Consider the following 22,342-nt stretch of genomic DNA (forward strand, 5'->3'; position numbering starts at 1 on the left):
CCCTCTCTCAATGAAGTGTTTAGAACCTGCTGGACCTAGCTAAAAATTTCCTCCTTACTAGAGTTAATAAGCCACGAAGGGCAAGTGTCGAGCATGACCGTGGTTGGCCAAACATGACTAAACACCTTGTTCATATCCTAAGGTACCAACGAATGAAACTCCTCCAGCAAAACTAGGCCCGGTTTTACTCTGGGCACTTTCCCCAGTGATCCTGCATCAGCTGTAGAGTCCAACTCATGGTGAATGCAAGTGACTTTACTCTCAAAGTGTTGTGCAAATGCTTCACAGTGTGCTACTGAGGGTTCTAATGTATCCCGCCCAGGGCCAGATTTAAAAAGGCCCCGCACCACCTGGAAGAGCCCCTCTGGATGACATTGAGAGGATACAACAGTGGATGAAAAAAAGCATTCTTCTGTTCCATCACTGCCACAAAGTAGGCTCGATAATGAGCCCTAACCTGTGTTTGCTCAGACTCACCTTGAGTTTTCCTCCACTTACGTTCCAGCTTTATTTATTTATACATACATACATACATACATACATACATACATACACACACACACACTTATATCCCGCTCTTCCTCCAAGGAGCTCAGAGCAGTGAACTTGGTTATTTTTATCCTCACAACAACCCTGAGAGGTAGGTTAGGCTGAAAGCTACATGACTGGCCCAGAGTCACCCAGTGAGTTTCATGGTTGAATGGGGATTCAAACTTGAGTCTTCCCGGTCCTAGTCCAACACTCTAACCACTACACTGTGCTGGCTCCCTACATCTCCCAGCTTGCTTCATCACCCTCAGCTCAGGTGTATACCAAGGTGCTGCACGGACTCTGCTTTGTGAGAGAGGGCACTTGGGAGCGACCATGTCGACTGCCCAAGCCACCTCTCCATTCCAGTTTCAACCCAGCCTTACTAAAACTAATATTCCAGTACTGGGAACTCTAGATTTATTTATTTATTTGGCACTTTTCTATAATGTCTGACATTTGCATCCCTAGGAGGTGTACAGCTAGAGCCTTTGGAGTCAGGCAGTATATTAAATAAATAAATAAATACATAAATACATACATACATAAATATAAGTTGAAATACAACAGATATAAAAGAGGATAAAATGATTAAAAACTTTTTGATAGAGAACCAATTAAAATTAATTAAAAACCTGAGAAAACAGGCGTGTCTTACAGGTTTCTTTAAAAACAGCCGGAGAAACTCTGATTTTAACAGCGGGTGCATTCCAGAGGCCCAGGGCAGCCACAGGGAAGGCCTAGTCTCAAGTAACCACCAAACGAGCTGGTGGTAGTGGTGGTACCCTAAGGTAACCTATTTTATAGGTAATAACCAGCACTTTGTATTTCGCTCAGAAACATAGCAGCAGCCAGTGCAATTATTTTAAGATCGCTGTTATATGGTCCCTTCAGGTTATCCTGGAGACCAGTGTGGCTGCTGCAATCTGCACCAACTGTAGTGTCTGGACTACATACAAAGACAGCCCCATGTAGAGCGCCTTACAGTAGTCAAGCCTAGAGATTACCAACATATGTACCACTGTTTTAAGGTCATTTTCCTCCAGAAATGGGCGCAGTTGACATATCAGCCGAAGCTGATAAAAAACACTCCTGGCTGTTAGCTCAGTCTAAGAAACCAGAGAGACTTTAGGATCCATGAACACTCCCAAGTGACATACTTGTTCTTTCTGGGGGAGTATAACCACATCCAGAACAGGCAGATCTAAACCATCTCTCGAGTTCTGCCCCCCCACAATCAGTTTCTCTATCTTATTTGGATTCAATTTCAGTTTATCTCTCACCCAGCCCATTACTGCCTCCAGGCAGGCATTTAGGGAAGTTATGCCATTACCTGATGAGGCCAATATTGAGAAATAGATTTGGGTGTCATCAGCATACTGGTAATACCCTGCACCAGATCTCCTGATACAGAGGCTATTCCCACAAGCAGCAAAAATTGGGCTAGGAGAGCCTAGCCCGCTTTTTGCTGCTCATGTAAATCACTGGGCTCGCAGGTGAGCCCGGTGGCTTATAAGCAGCTTACAAGTGGCTAGCCCACCTAGGTAGCCCGCTCCTTAAACCAGGTTTGCAGAGTGAACACTCCGCAAACCCGGTTTTTTAAACCATGAGTAGCCACGGCGTAGCTCTGCGCCACGGCTACTCACGAGTAGACCCCCGACCAGGAGGCTGAAAAGCAGCCTCCCAGCTTGGGATTCTCCAGTATGCCCTGCACGCTCACGCAGGGCATGCTGAAGCTTCCGGGGGCCACGCGGCCCCCGAACTCCCCAGCCCCAGCCAGCTCTGTGATAGAGCCGGCAGTTGTATGGGCAGCCACTGCGGCCGCCCAGAGCAGACTCTCTGCTCATCTGTGGGGAGAGTGGGCAAAGCCCGCTCTCCCTGCAAACCCCCTAGATGTGAAGGGCCTCGCTGTCTCCCAGTGGTTTGACGTAGATGTTTAAAAGCATTGGAGACAGTATGTGTTGGAGATGAACTTCCAGTGCATCGACCTTTTGCACCAACTGTCCTAATGACCACTAGGGGCATTGGGAGTAGAGACAGTGAGTCAGGGTCTCCCTGTCTGTCCCTACTCTATGACCCCTGAACTGACTCTGCAGCACTTCCTGTGCTGAGTCACAATCCTTCCTTTCCTCCTAGAGAGCAGATGGAAACATCTCTCTCACTCTCCTTACCTATCCATTATGTAGTCCTTTAGATTATTATTATTGTCACATTACCTCTATCAATATCCAATTTGAAGATCATCCCTCAGGCCAACCAAGGCAGTTTCAACCTCATAGCCCACCCAAAAGCCAGTTTGAAATGGGTGTAGATAATGTTTCCTCCAAGACTGCCTGGAGCTGAGAGGCCACCACCCCATCAGTCACCTTTGAGAGATGCTGAAGATAGTCATCAGTGTAATTAGAAAAGTTGGGGGGGAACTTACTTGGGATTCTTTCACTTCTGTGTTTGATCATCTTCTGCTTTCAAAAAGCTTCCCAGTATGTATAGGTTTCAGTGGGCTTTTTAAAAACCTAAACATATCTTTAATAGACACTTTCTTCAAAGGATCATGAGCTATATTTAAACTGAGCTTAATCCTTATGAATCAACAGGGAGGTGGGATCCAATATCCCCTTCCTAAACCCTTGCAGCTATGGAAATATCCTCCCCCACCCCTGAATTTAGAAACAGCACTAAGCTATTGCAGATACGCATCATTCATTGTCAGAGCATAATATTATCAGAGTTGCATCCATTTATATGTTTGGATTGTTCCTACAGCTTTCTTTAGACACAAGTGCAAATGGCACATTGTGCGCACACAACCCAACTCCATATTTTTCTCATGGTGTTGCATAGTGTACTAAATCAGAGGCAAGATTGTCCAAAAGGTGCTTTAGTTTCTGCTTTAAAGAGAGAGAGAGAGAGAGAGAGAGAGAGAGAGAGAGAGAGAGAGAGAGAGAGAGAGAGATCCTTTTTGCTAGCTGTAGATAGAAAGAAATGCACAATGTGTAATGTATTTTAAAATACATGTATAGAATGTGTATGAGAGAGAGAGAGAGAGAGAGAGAGAGAGAGAGAGAGAGAGACAGCAGAGATCGTTTCTCTGCCCAGATACTGCATAATTGACTGCATGGCATTAGGTAGAGATCATGTGGTACTGAAGATGAGTACACTGAGGAATTTGTGCCAGGAGAAATCCTTCAAATCTTGTTTAAAAAGCAAAAGGCAAGTGGAAAAAACAATGTATTAGAAGGGTTTATCTTTTAATTTGTTTGAGATTTGTTTGGGAGAAATACATCCATGGCACTAAATGGCCCTGGGCTTCAAAAACACAACAGAGGCACCTGCTGAAAGGGTTAATGTTGATATTGCAAGGTAAATACTAACACAGGAGGCAGGGACAAATAGGGCATTGGTGCCAATGGGAGAGGAGCAGAACCAGAGTGGGACTGCGGCAGGGATAGGGTTAAAGTCCCCCCCACCACACACATATCATGGTCCGTGTGGGGGGGGGGGCAGGCGGGTGGTGGTAATCCAGTTGATATTTAGTTTAAAACAAACACATTCACATTAAGCATGTACTTAATATGTAACATGTCACTTGACCTGCAAATATACAGGCATATGTTGCTAAAACAGGATAGAATGTAGAAGAAGGCTATTTAGAACATCATATTTACATTCTGCCCAATGTAGATTTTACATTTGAATTTTAGACTCTAGAAATTCAAAACCCCAATTTAGGCCATGTCTTTATGAAAGTGATGTAGCACTCTAGCTACTGGGCTGCATTGGTTCTGAATGTCCTTCCTTTTCTGTGGACCTTGTAGTGGAGAGATTCCATGGTGGTGTAGTAAATAAAGTGTGTGGGAGACCCGAGTTCAGATCTCTGCTCAGCTATGAAGCTCACTGGGTGACTTTGAGTCTGGTGTCCCATTGCAACATAAGCCACTTCAGAGGGGTGTTGTGAGCATCATGCAGAAGAATTCAATATATACCGCATCAAACTCCTTGAAGAAAGAATGGGATACAAAGGTAATAAGATATACATTCTCTCCATGGACTCTTATTTCTGTTATTAAACAGGAATACATCTTCATTCTCAGTAATACAGGTGTCAGGCTCCACTGCAATTGTGCTGGTAAAACAGCAATGTATACAGTATTTCATGAATACAGCAATATGCCTGTATCACCTGCTGTCACAGTAAAGCTTCTTTGTGTTATCTGATAGGAATGATGATTTAGCAGATTTAAAACCATGAAAACATTTTCCATTTAGAAACTAACTTCAGCACAATGTACACAATAGCCAAATATGCCTTTAAGCTTTCAAAAGCATAAAGAGTCTTGAGAGGAAATATAATGGTCAGCTTAAGTCTCAATTACACACAGCAGGGGATATTGGCAGAAACAGTCTTGAGGGAAACCCAGCCCCTATTGAACTGATGCAAATGTATTGTGGGCCTGATAGTGATCAATACATGCCAAGGTTTAGAAATCACAAGGTGTACCTCAACTGCCACAGGTAAACTAGCTAGCAAATTGGAGGCAATCACCAGATTTTCCATACTTGTTCAACAAAGCGTATGTGTGAATTTGGATGTGTTGAGACCAGTCTTGCTTACCATTGGGCTGTTTAGGTTACACAAAGGACTGAAGTAAGTGAAAATGAGGTTTTCCTTTTAGAAATACAAATATCAGATGTAACACACATCTCTTTAGTAGACCAAATCACTAATTCGTTAGTGATTTGGCTTGTTTCTCGTAATGGCACAGGCCTTTTGGGTGCAACCCAGCAGGTACTATTATGTAAGGTAAAGTGCTACTGAGTCGGTGTTGACTCCTGGTGACGAGTGACCATTCCTGTGGTTGTCTTTGGTAGAATACAGGAGGGGCTTGCCATTGCCATCTCCTGCACAGTATGAGATGATGCCTTTCAGCATCTTCCTATATTGCTCCTGCCCGATATAGGTGTTTCCCATAGCTTGGGAAATGTACCAGCGGGGATTCGAACCAGCAACCTCTGGCTTGCTAGTCAATTCATTTCCCCACTGTGCCATTAGGTGGCTACTATTATGTAGGTCTTCATTATTTCTCCCCTCCCCATCACAGAGCTCACACATTCTAGTGCACGCTGAGAGAACAAATTATTTATTTCCCAGTTAAGAAATGATGTGTAATAATAAGATGAGACGAGCTTTCCTAGACCGGACCAAAGGGCTACCCAGCCCAGCACTTGGCTTTCATTCGGCTGTCCACCATGACCTCTTTCACGATCACTTTCCAGGTTAGTCACCATCAGTTCAGACCCTTTCAACATACATGTGAAGTCAGGATGTCTTGCTTCAGTGTGCATGACTTAACATTTACTATGTTGTTGCTAATTTGCCAGCAGTAACTGACTTACAGAGCAATCCTATACTTAAAAAAACCCAGCAACAACCTGGTTGAATATCATCAGATCTGGTGTAATCACTCTTCTTCTGGCAGCATATACTTCTACCATTCCCGCTGTGCTGGAAGAACTGTGATACTATCCCAACAATACACTGGCATATCTATACTGCTAGCTGAAACTCAAGCTGGCCAAGGCCCCAAATTTGAACGAAGATGTGGGTGGGGAGGGAGCGGGTTTATTTTGCAAAACCCTATATTCCTTCCGGACTCTGGACATGCCCTCAATGAAAATGACAATGTGCACTACAAACAAAATGCTGTCACACACCCACATACCCTGTCCTGCCTCATCCATTTTGCCAGGAGAAGAATCCTATACTCTGCACTCAAATGTGGCACAACATAACCCCTGACAAAATGACCATAACTCAGCTGATAGGGCATGGGGCTATATCACTTCAGCCCAGTACCATGCACACTTAAAACACACAAATGTGAACCCTAGTGATGGAGACTATGGCAAAAAGGGCACTTTGCATAAGAAGGGAGCATTTTGTACATACAGCCTGTAGACCTCAGAACAGAGCCAGTGTGGTGTAGTGGTTAGAGTGCTAGACTAGGGCCGGGGAGGTCCAAATTCAAATCCCTGTTCAGCCCTGAAACTCACTGGGTAACCCTGAGCTAGTCATTTGTCTCTCAGCCTAACCTACCTCATAGGGTTGTTGTGAGAATAAACATAACCATGGACACCACTCCGGGCTCCTTGGGGGAAAGAGCAGGGTATAGATGTAAAAATAAATAAATAGATGGGAAGAGCAATTAGTTAACATTTGTCTCCTGAGACTCCTGGAGTTCCTACTCCTTAACTCCAACTGGAGGTAAGCATAAGCAAGAGGTGGGGGGAATACAATGCCTCAAAGTAGGAACGCTGCCATGTCTCCCATGTCCCCTGCCTTCAGTGCTGTGCCTTGGCTAAACCGTGTTGTAGGGATTCTTTCCCCTCACCCTAGTAGTTTCTTACCTCAGCAGGCCTCAGTAGGATCCTGGAAAGGAGGGGGGGCTTTCTGCTTTCTAGGCTCAGGGTCTGCAACTGCACTGACCCATGACCCCATAGACTCTCCATGACCCCTGTGGTGGGAGTGGGAGAGGAAGCAGCCTCCCCAGGGCTCACAAGTAGCCTCATAACTGCGGGGAGGAAGGTTGCGGGTAAGAAGGGCTGCAGGACAGCCCAGCAAGCAAGTAGGGGGTGAGTGTGGGTGGCTAGAGTGGGTGGCTGGAGCAAAAGGCGAGCTGTGTGTTATGAGGACCAGAGTAGTGGCCACCACAGTGCTCCCTCTGATTGGCCAGAGTATTGGCTACCGTAGTGCTCCCTCTGATTGGCTAGGACATTGCAGGTGTGTCTCTCAGGTGTGCCTGCTATGGGGATGGCGCCCAGTCCTTTCCAGTGGGCATGACATTCACAGCTTGCACTTGCAACCTTTTAGCATTGTGACCTCTGTGCTGCTTTACCTGCACGTTCCTGTTTACGACTGGGTCATTGGGGGGTCCACAATAGGATGACCGATGCCCCATCATCATGTGTCTATCTTCTGTCAACCAGTGTGGCTGGAGTGCTTCTTTGTGCTATATACAGTGCAGGGTTTAACATCTGCTTCTGGCACGAGTGTTTCTGGCCCATCATGCAAAAGGTGAGTTTGGCCTTGGTGGTACTCTTTCCCCTAGTTGCACTTGAACCTGGATTGCCTGGCTTCTATCCTGTATCTCTGTGCAATGAGCTTCCTGTAGTGAGTATTTTCTGCTGCCTCAGACAGTCAGAATTGCCCTTGTGGCTTGTCTCAGTTTCTTCCCTAGCAAAACCATACATTCTTGGAGATGGGAATGGCTCCCTGGAGAAGACTTGAAGACTTGAATGGCTCCCTGGAGAAGACTTGAACTTGAAATTGTGCTGCTGGGGAGACCTGTGTGTTTACTGCATATGCAACCTCTGGCTGGCTGATCAAGTCATTTTCCCGCTGCGCCATTAGTTGGCTCAGGTTAAGACTACTTGGTGTTTATAAGGGAAGCAGCTCTAAACAGTAGCACACTCTATTAGCAGTGTGTGTGGCATGCTCTGTTTACTATTAGGAGTCTAAAGGTAGCATGCTCTGTTAACAGTGAGGCTATTCACACAATTGCAGAAAATCGAGCTAGCCTCCACTGGCCCGATTTTCTGCAATCATGTGAACCACCGGGCTTGGCTGCGAGCCCGGTGGTTCTAGAGCGGGCAACCCGCTCAAGTACCCCTCCCCTAAAACCGGGTTTGCAGAGCAAGCACTCCGCAAACCCGGGTTTTTAAAATTGTGAGTAGCTGCAGCGCGGCTCCGTGCCATGGCTACTCATGAGGAGACCCCCGGAGGGGAGGCAAAAAGCTGCCTACCGGCTCTGGGGTCTGATCCGGCTGCCCAGGGCTCCCACTCTGATCGTCTGCGGGGAGAGGGGGCTTAGCCTGCTCTCCCCGCTCAGCTCACCAAACCAGGTCTCATTGATTGTGAGACCCGGCCCAGTCTGTGTCTGGATTCTGCAGGGGCTTCGCTGGCTTTTTGTTTCCAATCTGTGGTTGCCTGTAGGTCATGCAACTAAAGATGATGTGGCATCTTTTTATCAGGCAGTTGTGTGTTTTGTGGGTGTGGTACAGTGTGTGGATATCACAGGGAAGTGGAGAGGTCTGTATCTGTCACTGTGTGCAGATTGGCTTCTTCTATGCCTGATCCACGTGGGGAGATGTTGGCATTCCACCCTGTGATTGGTGCACGCTGGTGGTGTTGTCATGACTGCTGCGGGAGTTGTTGGCAGGGTTGCACCACTTTCTTCAGCTCTTTTTCATCCCTCCTGTATTTTGTTGAACTGGTAAAGGATCCTGACCATATTTGGCTGGTATAAGTGGGACACTGACATAACTGGAGCCCAAAATTCTTTACTTTCAGTTTTCAGTTATGTGATCTTGGATTGTGGCCAGAAATCTTTTCATTTTTTGTTGTTGCTGTTGCTAAATAAAAGAGGGGCTTTGGTCATTTAATATTATGTTCTGTTTGTGACTTGGAATGTATGCAAATAGGCTGTAATTGCGACACACAGTCAAATGTTCCTCCAGTAAGAATAATTTGGGAGGAAAGGAATTTCTCTGGGCTTATCTCATGAAAACATACCTACATTCTCCCAGGAAAGAAGAATGACTCAGTGGTCTTGTTCAGCCAACTCTTGCCAAAGAATTACATTATTGCTATCTCATTAGCAATGAAACAGCATCGGTATCGTTGAAGCACACAAAGTGATGTTTCTGCTTTTTTCGTTTAAGGGAATTTGGTGTTTTGTTTGCCGTGATAACTGTGTCTGTTTTTGTTCTGCATTGACGTTCATGCCTTATTTGCTTAAACTGACCAAGGCCAAGTTGTGTCCTTAGGTTGTCCAGGGCGCTTTCCAGACTAGACCCTACAACGGGGTCAGGACGTATCTCGGAAGTGTGCTTCCACACTTCCTGCATTGTGACTCCGCAGTCCCTACGCGTACAGCAGGGTGCCGTTCACATTTCCAGTGCCTTGTTGTGAATTTAATCACTGCGACTTAGTGCAGGACATTGTATATCTGGTGTGAAAAATTTGCTGTTTTTCGGGTTGTTAGTTGCTGCGAGACTGCTCCCCCTGCTGTTTACGTTCCAAATGTGACTTGCCTGGTCGGAGGCATTTGCTGCTTTTCCAGCAGCTAGTCTGGAGAATGCCCAGTACTTGGAGAGTGGATGAGCTGCACCGTTTCAGTATATCTAGACTTTATAGATGTAGCGAGGGGAGTTTCAACCTGCACTCATCCTCCTCTGGTCTATGTGACTGATGGGACTGTGGCCAGTGCACTCCTCATGCCTAATTTTCACATTGTCCTGGGAGAAGTACCTACTTTCTCCTGGTGAAGCTTCTAGCTGAATAAACTTCCAGTGACAGGTTTACCTATTTCACCCATTGATCTAGGCTACTTTTCAGGACTGTCACTCATACTTAAATCGATGGGACTGAAGTGTGTGTGTATTCATGTGCCACTGGTGGGCTGGCTTTCAGTCTTTGGTTACATGCATCCTCTTGTGCTCTTCTTTCCCTAATATAAAAGGACAATATTTTGTCACTGGGAAATGTGAGACATATACATCTCAGTTCATGCTTCTTCTGTGGTTTGGAGTGTTGTGTGTACAGGATGTCACAGGCACCTTGTGGGCTCAAGCCAATCAGTGACATCCCCAAAAGGGCTGCCTGAAACCTTGGAGAGCTGCTTTCAGGCAGGAGGCAATACGGAGCTAGATGGAGCTAAAGGCCTGACTCAAATTCACATGTATTTGTTAAAAATGGAAACAAACAACACCTTGGCAATCATCAGTAAGGCTACCTCTGCCTCCCACCAACATCAGTGCCATGCCATTCTCTGTATGTTTTTCTTTTAACTCCTATATCAGGGAGCAGCGATATAGGAAGGTGCTGAAAGGAATCATCTCATACTGCACAGGAGAAGGCAATGGTAAACTACTCCTGTATTCTACCAAGAAGAAAACCACATGGCTCTGTGGTTGCCAGGAGTCGACACTGACTCGACAGCACAACCATTCCATTCCTTTGTTTTTTAAAGATTTACTTCTAGGTTGTCAGCTCCCCCATCCAAGTTCTGTCCATATGTCTTCTCACCACCTTCTAGTGGTGAACAAGTCCCTCCCCAATCCCGATCTCTGCAGTATGACTGCCCCCGCCCAATCCATTGCCTTATACTGCATGACAAGTACTAGAGCAGGATCGGCACTAGTATAGCACTAAAAACAAATCTGGGTTTCTTTATTGTCTGGAAAGGTTCTTGAAAGGCAGTTTCTATGCAGTACATTACTGGAGAAGGACACTTATTTTGCAAGAGAGCTACAGGTGGTACGATGGAGGCATTGTTGCCCTTGGTGTACATGCACATTTATATTGATCTCTCGTCAAACAAGTGTCGCAGTTTTTAAAAACATGACAAAACTCTAAAACCTAGTTACTGGAGGTGATAGTGAAATGAGTATACAGAACATGAACCACCATGTCCATATCATTTTCAACACCCTTTAAAAAAGCTTAACTTAATCAACAACCCCAAACTATCCTCTGTCCCCAGCCCCTGGCTTCTGTCCTCTGGAAGCTCTCACAACTGGATGGAAGCCAACGGAAAATTTACTATGCAATTTTCAGATTTGGCTGTTTGTAGCTCAAGCTGCATTAATTTGGCTTAGGTCATTCCCATGGCCCTCGTGGGGCGGGGAGAAAGCATATTTCTCCCACGGCATATTGGTATGGAGAACTGATAAGCAGCAGACTGCTTTGGGAAGTGAAGGAACCTGAGAGAATGGCCATCTTGGCATATGTTAGCTGATGGTAATTTATAAGTCAGTTTTTAAAAAAAGAATATCTGTGAGCCCAGAGATAAATGAACTGTATTGCAAAACTGTGAGAGTTTTTATGTGTCATCCAATGAAAACTGTCAATTGCTTTTTATCATGCAGAAAAGCCTACTTACTGACGGAGTTCTGTTCAGGTAAAGGTAAAGTGTGCTATCAAGTCGATTTTGACTCCTGGCGCCCACAGAGCCCTGTGGTTTTCTTTTGGTAGAATACAGGAGGGGTTTACCATTGCCTCCTCCCTCACAGTATCGGGAACAACTGCAAAATGTTGGTGTCTTTGTTTTGTAAATGGAGAGAAACTGAATATGAACATTAATACCAGGTAGACTATAAAATATATTGTACACTAATCTAATGTATGCAATTTTTACATATTCACTTGCAGCTTAGTTATTAGGCATACTGCACCAAAACACAACTATTTAGGACAAAGCATGACACCACAAATGTGCATTGTGACAGGATAATAACAGCTTCACAGGCAAATGTGCCATCCCAAATGTTTAGGCTGTTAACTTGCATGCTTTGTTCTCTTTGCAGCTTGAGCCCCCCCTGCCCCAGTTTGGAATGTTATATATTCCAGATTATTTGTGAGGAATTAATTAAGGAAAATTGGGACCCACTGATTCATGGGACACAATAGGTCTATGTAGGGATAACTGGGAGCATGGCCAGGGACAAGGAGTTAGTTGATCATGAAATTCAGCACTCGAGAGTTTAATCTGAATGATGACTTAGCCTTGAAACTTGCTTTCGGTGTCTTTGCTTATCTCTAACAGAAGTTTAAAAAAAACCACTGTAGTGCCTCTGAGTTCATACATAATGAGGCACTTCACACAATTGCTGTGAAGCGCATCAATGAGGTCTGTGGGGAGAGTGGGTTTAGCCTGCTCTCCCCGCAGATGATCGGCGCTGGAGCCCTGGGTGGCAGGATTGGCCGCCCACACAGCTGCTGGCTCTGTCACAGAGGTGGCGGGGGCTGTGGGGATCAGGGTCCACATGGCCCCCAGAAGTTCCAGGATGCCCCGAGCGAGTGTGGGAGGCTGAGTCTGGGAGGCTGTTTGCAGCCTCCTGGTTGGGGGTCTACTCATGTGTTGCCACATGCCACAGTGACACAAAAGCAAAGAAATGAGGTTATCCGAGCATTCACTCTGTTAACCTCATTTAAGAGGAGGGTGTTTTAGGCAGGCTAGCCACCTTGGGAGTGCTGGGCTTGCCTGCGAGCCCGGTGGTTTCCCTTAGCCCGCTTTCCATTGATCGTGGGAATAGCCTCAGTATCTTTCTTTCTTCATTAATAAAGACTATTCGGCCTCCTCATCTCTTGGTTGGTGGCACTATTTCTAGGTCAAAGGGTATGACATCCGGCACGTATGAGCCCTGGCTCCTCATATTTAGAAATTAACTCCTGCTTACAGCCTGAGCAATGGAAGCTCCACCTGCGTGCACACACACAAACCCTGATATCTAAGCATTCAGCAGACGCTGCACACTGCTTTGTGGGATTTCTAAAATGACTAGAGACCTGTCTTTTGAAGAATGATAAGGTTCTCTGTATCCTGCAGACCCTACTCCATTCTGTTAAAAAGTCCTATTCCATTAATCACTGGGTCCTCCTGGCCATGTGCAGTCCACCTGAACCCCTTGATCTTTTCTGTCTTACTGTTATACTCTGATTGATTGATTGATTGATTAAGTGCTTTCAAGTCAGTGTTGACTCTTAGCAGCCACATAGATGGATTCTCTCCAGGATGATCTGTCTTCAACTTGGCCTTTAAGGTCTGTCAGTGGTGCATTCATTGCTGTCGTAATCAAGTCCATCCACCTTGCTGCTGGTTGTCCTGTTCTTCTCTTTCCTTCAACTTTACCCAGCATTATGGACTTCTCAAGAGAGCTGGGTCTTCACATAATGTGTCCAAAGTATGATAATTTGAGCCTGTCAATTGTGCCTCTAGTGAAAATTCTGGATTGATTTGTTCTATGATCCATTTGTTGGTTTTCCTGGCTGTCCATGGAAAAAAAAAACTTTTTCTCAAAAGTCTTCTCCAGCACATCAACAAAATGATTCCCCGCACGTTTCACAGCACAATGAAATTGTGATAATATTTATTGTATTTTGTGAAGCACTGCTGTTCAGGACATAGCCCAAAGTAGACAAGGGCTGGCTGAAAATGATGTGGGGCATGTCAAACGGTGTTCACTGTAACAGGCAGGGCTGCCCAGAGGATTTATGGGACATGGGGCAGGTGTGATGTTGGGGCCCCTCTAAAAGGACTCATGCATGTGCGTACGAAGTCGGGAGGCCATATGTGGCCATTCTTGCACACATAGTTCATATGTGATAATTCTCACACGTAGCTCCTTCTTGCCCAGTTTATTGTGGTTGGGTTGGAGTCTACATTTTGCAACAGATTGCCAATTTATACTCTTATACTATTCCATACCACCATCTCCTCCTCCTCCTCCTCCTCCTCCTTCTTATCAAAATGCTAAATACCAAGAATTCTGTTGAACAATATGGCAGGGCTAGAGCAGAAATTAATGCTATGCATATGAGCTGAGGTGGGGTGGTGGTGGTGCTTGCTTTGTGGGGGCCCATGACAGATTGCCACAGCTGCCCCCCAGGCAGCCCTGGTAAGGGATTCCCAGATGTTAACTATAACTCTCATCATCTCTAGCTGTGAAGGCCTTTGACTGGGGATTATGGGAGTTGTAGTCAACATCTGAGAATCTCTGTTACAAGGAACATTGGTGTCAACACCAGACATGGCAGCTCCAGACAAGGATTCCAATCTACAATGAATTAGGAGAGGGAAGAGGTGGTCAGAGACATCTCCACTCTTAAAGAGGGACATCATGCTTGATCACCCAGGGAAGGGTCTCTGTTTTACCTCAGGTCAATCTTCTTGTTGAGCTACAGCCAAAGCCAGTGGACTTAGCAATTCTATCCCAGTAAGTAGTCTGGGAACAGTCTCCATCTACTACAGGGAACTATCTGCTTGGGAGGGGCCACTAGTATCTGATATTCAGGGATCCATGGGTCAGACTTGGATCAAGATGTTCTGTGTTCTTTGCCAAACTTAACATCTGGTGTATCAGATCTGCTGAACTATTATAATAATACTTACCACAGTGGCATCGATGTGCTCTTAAGTACCAAGTCTGAACAGAACCCAAATGTGCCTTTTGGCACATTGCAATTGGTTTACATAATTCACAATGCTTTGTGGGTCTGCTGTTCTGAGTTAAGGCAGGATGAGAGAGAGGAATTGGCATGGGGCCTGATGAAAGCACTGGAGAAAAAGCAACAACCCCCTGGTCTCTTTGCCAGTTCATGAAATGATTGATGCTGTGGTTGCATTAAGCCACCACAGCTGACTAGGATGGGGGTGAGTAGCCCCACCAATAATGATTTCAGCTTTTGCAGCCTAGATAAAACTTCTAAAATGTAGGTTATGCAAGGAATCATGATATTATAGAGTTGAAAGGGGCCTGTAAGCCATCTGATACTCCCTGCTCAGTGCAGGAAGTCCAGAGCTAAAGTATCACCAATGGATAGCTCTCCAGCCTCTATGTGAAGGCCTTCAGCGAAGCAGAGACTACTTGCCCATAGATAACTGGTTCAGTAGTCAAACTGCTCTTGTTTTTAAGATGATGCTCCTAATGTTCAACTAAAACTTATCTTTCTGTAACTCAAGCCCATTAGATCTGGTCCTGTGTTCTGGGGTAGCAGAGAACAAGTCTTTGCCCTCTTCTGTGTGATGGTCTTCAGTGCTATCATGTCTGCTTCAGTTTTCTCTTTTCCATGCTAAATGCCATTCCTTCAACCATTGGTTGTTTTCCAGACCTCTGACCACCTTAATTGCTGTCTCCAGAACCCATTCCAATTTGCAAACAACCTTCTTTAAATATGATGCTTGGACACAGTACTCCAGATGAGGTCTCACTACTGAAGAATAAAATGGAACTGTTACTTCTTGTGACTTGAAAACTATGGTTCTCCTTACGTAGTCTAAAACTGCATTACCCTTTTTTTTTGCAGCTGCATCACATTGCTAACAATTCTGCTTAGTCTGAGGTTCTGCAGGTTGCTACCCCTTGTGGCAGCTTGCTACACTGCAGCAGGTTTCTTAGGCCTTTAGGCCTCATACAAGCCCCACCTCATGGGATCAACCATTGGCTCTCCTTGTAGCAAGAAGAGTATAAGAGGCTTCCTGCCTGAGGCAGACCTTGGTGTTTTCCAGATTACACGCTACAACACTGTTAATACATATCTGCTAAGTTTGCTTCTGTACTTCCTGTATTGTGACACCACAGTCCCTGCGCTGGAAGCAAGGTGCTATTCACATTTCTGATGCCTTCTTCAGGGTTTTATCTTTGCATTACAGGTACAGTGCTACAACATCGCATGTGCATCACAAAAAAGTAGCTGTCTTTTCCTGTTGTAGGAGGTTTGCGCAAGATAGAAAAGACTGCTCCCCCTGCTGGTGGCTTTGTGTAATGGATGGATCTTTTATTTACATTTTCAATATGATCCTGCCAAGCCGAAGCATTTTACCGCTGTTGTAGCGTGTAATCTGGAAAGCGTGCTTGTCTCAGTACCAGGGTCTTCTTGCTTCCAGTGTGTTTGTGCTAGCATTGTTGAGTTATCTGCTTAGCTTGACCTCTGGTGTGTTCCTGACCTTCAGCTTCTGGTCTGATTCCTGATTCCTGACAGTCTACTTTGCCCTAGTCTCTGGCTATTGGTTTGATTCCCAGTTCCTGCCTGGCTGCCTGGCTCTCCTTGTGCCACCTAGTGGCTGCTGCTCATGGCTCAGCTCTGACATCAGTGGGTGATCAAAAGCGATTCCAAGATCCTTTTCACATGTACTAATGACAAGCCAAGTATCCCCTGTTCTATACTGGTTTATTTTGATTTTTGTTTTTCCTTTTAGCAGAACCTGGTATTGTTCTCTGTTAAATTTCATGTTGTTAGAGACTGTCCAGTTTTAATTCTTTTGAGGTCATTTTGAATTTTATTCCTTTCTTCTGAAATGTTCATTTATTCCTCCCAGTTTTATGTCATCTGCAGATTGGATAAGAATTCCCTTCACTATGTCACTAATAAAAGTGCTGAAGAGCACTAGGTCCAGGACAGAGCCCTGTGACACCTCACTTGAAACCTCCCTCCAGCTTGATGAGCCATTGACGAGCACTCTTAGTAGTTTTGCAACCAATAAATATCAGTTTAACCAGTTCCCAACCAGTGGTATTATCATCTAGCCTGCATTTGACTAGTTTGCTGTCCAAAATATCATGATAAACTTGGTCAAATGCTTTGCTGAAATCAAAATAAATTCTGCCCTGTGTTCCCACATATCCACTAAGCTTGCTAGTAACACAATAAAAAGAAAATAAGATTAGCTTGACTGGATTGATTCTTTGAGGATTTCTCAAATATGATAGACAGAGGCTGTGAAAGTACATCAAGTTCTTCTAGTATCCTAGGATGCAGTTCGCCCAACCCTGAAGAGAGACTTGAACTCATTTAAGGGAGCTATGCATTTCCTGGCCAATTCCTTATCCACCTTGAACTGCAGTCCTGACCCCTCACCATTCACACTCCTTTGGGGCAGTTGCAGGCAGTTCCCCTTTTGTTTAGTCTAAATAGGAGTCCAGTTCTTCTTGCACTCTTAACACTTCACCATCTTTATGGACCAGTGGGCCTGTCATTTTCTTTCCTCTTCCAGATAGACCCGAAGAAGCTCTTTTTGTTATTTTTAGCATCCTCCACCAGCTCCAACTTGTTCTGAACTGTAGCTTTCCTGACACAATCCCTACAAGTCTGGACTAATCTTCTGGACTTATCTTTGGTCAACTGTCCATACATTTCTTATGTGTCCTTTTTTTTTAATTTTCAGCTAATCACTGTGCTTTTTGTACAGTCCCATTGGCTTTTTAAAATATCTCTCCTATTTTTCTTTCTTATTGGAATTGTTTGTGACTGTGCCTTTAGCAACTCCTTCTCCAGGAACTTCCATCCATCTTGGACTCTTCTCCCTGTTTGTTTATGTAATCATGGAATACAGTGGTCCCTCGACTTACGAAGCACTCGACATCCGAAGATTTCGACATACGAATGACAAAAAACACTGGAAGTCGTTGCCGGTTTAGATGCGGCTTCCTCGAGCTACGAATCTTTAGATGCGGTTTCCTCGACTTATGAGTGTTCCGGACCTCCGTGGATGCGCTTTTCGACTTACGAAAATTCCGACCTACGAACGTGCGTTCGGATCGGATTATCTTCGTAAGTCGAGGGACCACTGTACTACCAGTGTTCCCTCTAATAGAGATTCCGATGTTGTTGACTATAAATCCCAGAATCCCCAGCTGCAATGGCTTTTGCTTGGGGATTATGGGAGTTGTAGTCAACGACATCTGGGAATCCCTGTTAGAGGGAACACTGATTGAATACTACCTAGTGTTTCTTGAGCTTCTTTCCATCAGCATTCTTTTTATAGCCACTTCCCTCATAAATACAAAGCAATCTTATATATGTTTAACTAAGACTTTATTCTAGAAACAACTAAATATGCTCCCTCTCCTTTCCCTCCCTTTTCTTTCTGACTCCCCCCACCACACACACACACTCTACAGGATCCCTCTGGGACAAACTCGAGAAGCCAGAAACCCTTTCTCGAGAAGGCAGATCTGGCTACAGTTACCCATGCCTTAGTCAAGTCATGGCTGGACTACTGTAACACACTCTACGTGGGGCTGCCCTTGAAGAATATCCAGAAACTGCAACTTGTACAAAATGCAGCAGCTAGGGTTCTATCTGGAGCTGCCCGGTGTGATCATATCACACCTATTTTGAAAGAGCTGCACTGGTTACCAGTGTGTTTCCAGGTCCAATTCAAGATGCTGGTTTTTACCTTTAAAACCCTTAACAGTTTGGGCCCAGGATACCTGAGGGCCCGCCTGCTCTCAAGGGTTTCTGCCCGCTTGATGAGATCATCTGAGGGGGCTCTGCTCTGGGTGGCGACAATGAGGGAAGCTTGGTTGTTGTGCACGTGGGATGGGGCCTTCTCTGTTGCTGCCCCCAGACTTTGGAATGCTCTCCCAGTGGTCATTCGCTCCTTGGACTCCATCACAGTTTTTAGAAAGCTTGTTAAATCTTGGCTTTTTATCCAGGCCTTTACATGATTGTTTTATTGCTGCTTCTGTGTGTTTTTATCCGTGTACAGTTTTTATGTTTGTATTTTATATATTTTAAATCAGATTTGTTTTCATATTTTTAGCTTAATACTTTTAACTGTCATTTTAATTATTTTTTTTAACTTTTGTAAACCGCCTTGGGATTGTTTTTAATGAAAGGTGGTATATAAATTTAACAATACATAAAAATAAATAAATAAACCCTCTAATCAACAAAACATAAAGGACTGCTAGATAGAATACAACACATTTCTGAAATTGAAGGTATATTTTTGTCAAAGCTCAACTTTAGCTTTTTGTAAGATTAGTTCCAGCATGACATGTTCACTCTTCCCCAAAGTTCCTACTACTTCAACCTCATTGACAAACTCTTTCCTATTGGTTAGGACTGAATCAAGGAGAGCCAAGCCCTTTGTTTTTATTTCACCTTCTGAGAGAATATATTGTACAGACATCCCTCGCCAATCGTGAGGGTTCCGTTCCGGCAAAACCTTGCCATGGGCAAATTTGCAGTTGGTGAGCAATTGAAATAAATGGCAAACGGGGGGTTAGGGGAACTGCAGTCACAAAAAGACTGAAAAATTCAAAATAGAATTGCCAAAAAATCACCCAGAATCCCTTAAAATAACAAAAAATAAGCAAAAGGAGTGAGCAAATTGAACCTCTGGGAAATTTTGACACCCCCCCCCAAAAAAAAATCACTTGAAGGCACTTCTGAACCCAATAAAACCACAGCCACTTTAAATCATGAGAAGCTGGCAGGGTCAGCAAGAAGAATGAGTAGATTGAACCTTTGACCCCACCCCCCTGCAATCACTAAAAAACCACACCAAACCATGGACACTCAGGTTGCAGTTAGTGAGACCGGTCCCAATTTCCCAGTCGCAGATTCTCAAAACTGTGATTGGGAAAACCACAGTTGGCAAGGAATAACTGTATTCTATCTAGTAATCTTATGTGTTTTGTTGTTTGCCCCAGTGGGAATCCAGCAGAGAGTGTGGGGGGTGGAGTCAGAAAGAAAAGGGATGGAAAGGAGAAGGAGAAAATGGAGTGGTTTCTGGAATAAAGTCTTTGTTAAATCCACATAAGATTGTTTTGGGTTTATGAGGGAAACAGTTATAAACCAGTACATTGTCGGCAAGGCACATAAGGGATTTGTTAAAGATCCAAGGCTTAGCAGAATTTGTCTCCCAACAGATATCAGGGTAGGTAATATTCCCCCATAACTACAGATTCTTGCTTCATTGAAACATCTGTAACCTTTTTCAGGAAGGTATCATCCACATTCCTTCCTTGGTATGGCAGACTGTAGTAGTCTTCAACTATAATGTTGGTTTTATTTCCTTCTGCATTTATTTGTACTCACATGCTCTCCAATGGGCTACTGTATTCACTCTTGGATTTCTGTACAAGTTGCCTGAAGTCTTAAGATGTGCTTCTGTTTAGAAGATAATTTGGTGCACGCAATAAAACAGAGAACCTTTCTGTGGATAAATGGGCAACAGGATAAAACAAATAGCAATATCAAATGAATGAATATAAAGAACATATGTATTATCTCTCCAAAAAGGAATTTGAAAACTTGGCTTGTAATGAAGTACATCTCCTTGCCCCAGGGCCTACACTGATGTTTAACTAAGGAAGGAATAAAAGGAAGCACTTTGCTATCAGCATGTGTTATAACTTGTTCTTGTGTGTCTATATCTTGAGGCAGTTTTTGGACATAAGATACTGTACTACACAGAGCAGGATTCTGTGCGAATGCAGTGCTTGGGCACTTCTCTGGTAGACAGTGACCTTGTTCGTGTAAGGTAAAGTTGTGCTGTGTCAAGTCGGTGTCAACTCCTGATGAGGCTTAAGTCACCTTGTGGTGTGCAGCATAGCTAGTCAATATTTTGCACTCATATAACTACTGCTGTCAGCACAAGGCATTTACATTATACAGCTGCTATTGCGACATGCTCAACCACAGATATGCCACATCAATTCAGAGGCTACTTGCCTTAAACTTGAAATATTTCTGCAGTGACTATGCTTTTTCATCCCTGCAACTTTGTCTTCTCAAACAGTTGTTCCCAAAATGCAGCTGATCATGCCAGTTATAAACTTCCTGGAAATATTTGTTGTGGACATACATTACAGCTGAAAAGGGATATGGCATAATCTGCTAGGAGCAGGATTTGAAACTGTGTTTCCAATTTGCAGCATCAGGGCTGACATATGGGAGATCTGCTACTCTTTATTCCTATAACCTTAACTGGCCATGACATCAAAAGAAAGGGGAAGGACCTGGTTGAAAGTGTTGACAGCCAGGCATTTGTGACATTTAATATATACCAGTGCTATACACACTGATGATGACCCTCTGTAGATAAGTAAAGATTGCTAACCAGTGATTGGTATTTTCCTTATGCAGCTGCAAGAGAAGTTGTTGGAAATAACATAGTGATTGATGGGGAAGCAACACAATTGCTATGGATGCTGTGTGTGTTGCATTTACTGCATTTATTCTTATTTTGCCATTATCATATTGAGTTATCGCTGGGGATATTGATCATCTTGCAGTGGTGAAAGCAACAGTATAGAGGCATCTGTCCATACAAGACCATAGGATTTGGCTGCTTACCCTAACTTTGCTCTGTACAATATTGAGAATTAGCTACACATATTATTTATGTCTTCAGTGAACAAGAACAAGGATCTGTACAATATAAAACATCAGCTTAACAATGACAAAACCCTGCCTTGCAATCAAAATAAACAAGATGCATGAGGAAAATGAAGGAAGAAGGGAACTGAGAGAGATAATGGAGGAAGAGAGAGTTAAAATCCCAGAGAAGTTAACATGTCAATTAGATAAAGCCAGGAAACATAGATTAAATGTATTGGAGCACTCCTTAAAGAACAGGAGGAACTGAATCTATCAACATGCATTTTCTTTGGCAGCACCTTATCTTTGGAACTATTGCTTCCATCCAAAGAAAATGAACAGAGCAAGATCTACCTTTAGATGCTTTTGCTAACTGTGGCTGGGCTAATAAAATTGTCATATTACTTTAAGATGAAAGGGGAGCTTATTGTAGAACTTGCTACGCCAAACTTCATCTGTCTGTTTCAGTCACCTGTAGCTGAGATCAAAAATCCTTTCCCCTTTAACTGCCTACTACATTTCCTTTTATCCATGTTCAAATACTCTTTTGCTTCCAGATAGGAAGGGCTTTTCTACCTTCGTGCTCCATCTTGTTCTATTCCATTGCCAGTGTCTTCAGGCAAGAGCAAGCCGCCTGATAGGTTGGTTATGTTGCTGGGTGTTAAATCTTCCAGAATGTTCAGCTGCTACTAGCAGAATCTGCCAAACACAAGCAAAGTGGGGGCGGGGGAAATCCTGACATAATAAGTGAGTATAGCTGAGGAGAGGCAGCTGGTTTCCTTAAAAATCTACTATCATGACTGTTGGTAGTAATTGCGTTTGAGGTAGTATATCATCCTAGTATATCTTCAGATTTGCGAACGTGTAATAATGTCAAATGGTTTAGTTGCTTATCTCAGAGGTTAGCAGCAAACCAATGCAAGCAAAGAGCTAATATTGCTAAGAGAAACAACTGTTTTTCTTACCTTCCTTATGGAGACATGTAGTGCTTTCTTTAGCAAGGGAAATGCTGTGGAAATTTTATTTGCTAATGTGTTTATTGGATTACAGCTACACATTTGCATGGATTAACTGGGGCAATTAATTGAATCCAAGTCTGAATTAAAAATTTGTCCGAAACATACCAGTTATAGGTACTGCGTTTGT

General features: G+C 44.0%; 1 long non-coding RNA gene across 1 annotated transcript; it reads right to left on the reverse strand.

Annotated features, from left to right (window-relative positions):
- Positions 1-3,755: 3,755 nt before the first annotated feature.
- On the reverse strand, positions 3,756-21,897 carry LOC128343414 (uncharacterized). The gene is made up of 3 exons (XR_008315521.1): positions 21,773-21,897; positions 19,913-20,030; positions 3,756-4,523 (listed from the first exon to the last, which is right to left on the reverse strand). It is a non-coding gene; the product is annotated as an uncharacterized LOC128343414 (long non-coding RNA).
- Between the last annotated feature and the right edge of the window lie 445 nt (positions 21,898-22,342).

Source organism: Hemicordylus capensis, chromosome 1 (assembly GCF_027244095.1).
Source record: "Hemicordylus capensis ecotype Gifberg chromosome 1, rHemCap1.1.pri, whole genome shotgun sequence".
NCBI lineage: Eukaryota > Metazoa > Chordata > Lepidosauria > Squamata > Cordylidae > Hemicordylus > Hemicordylus capensis.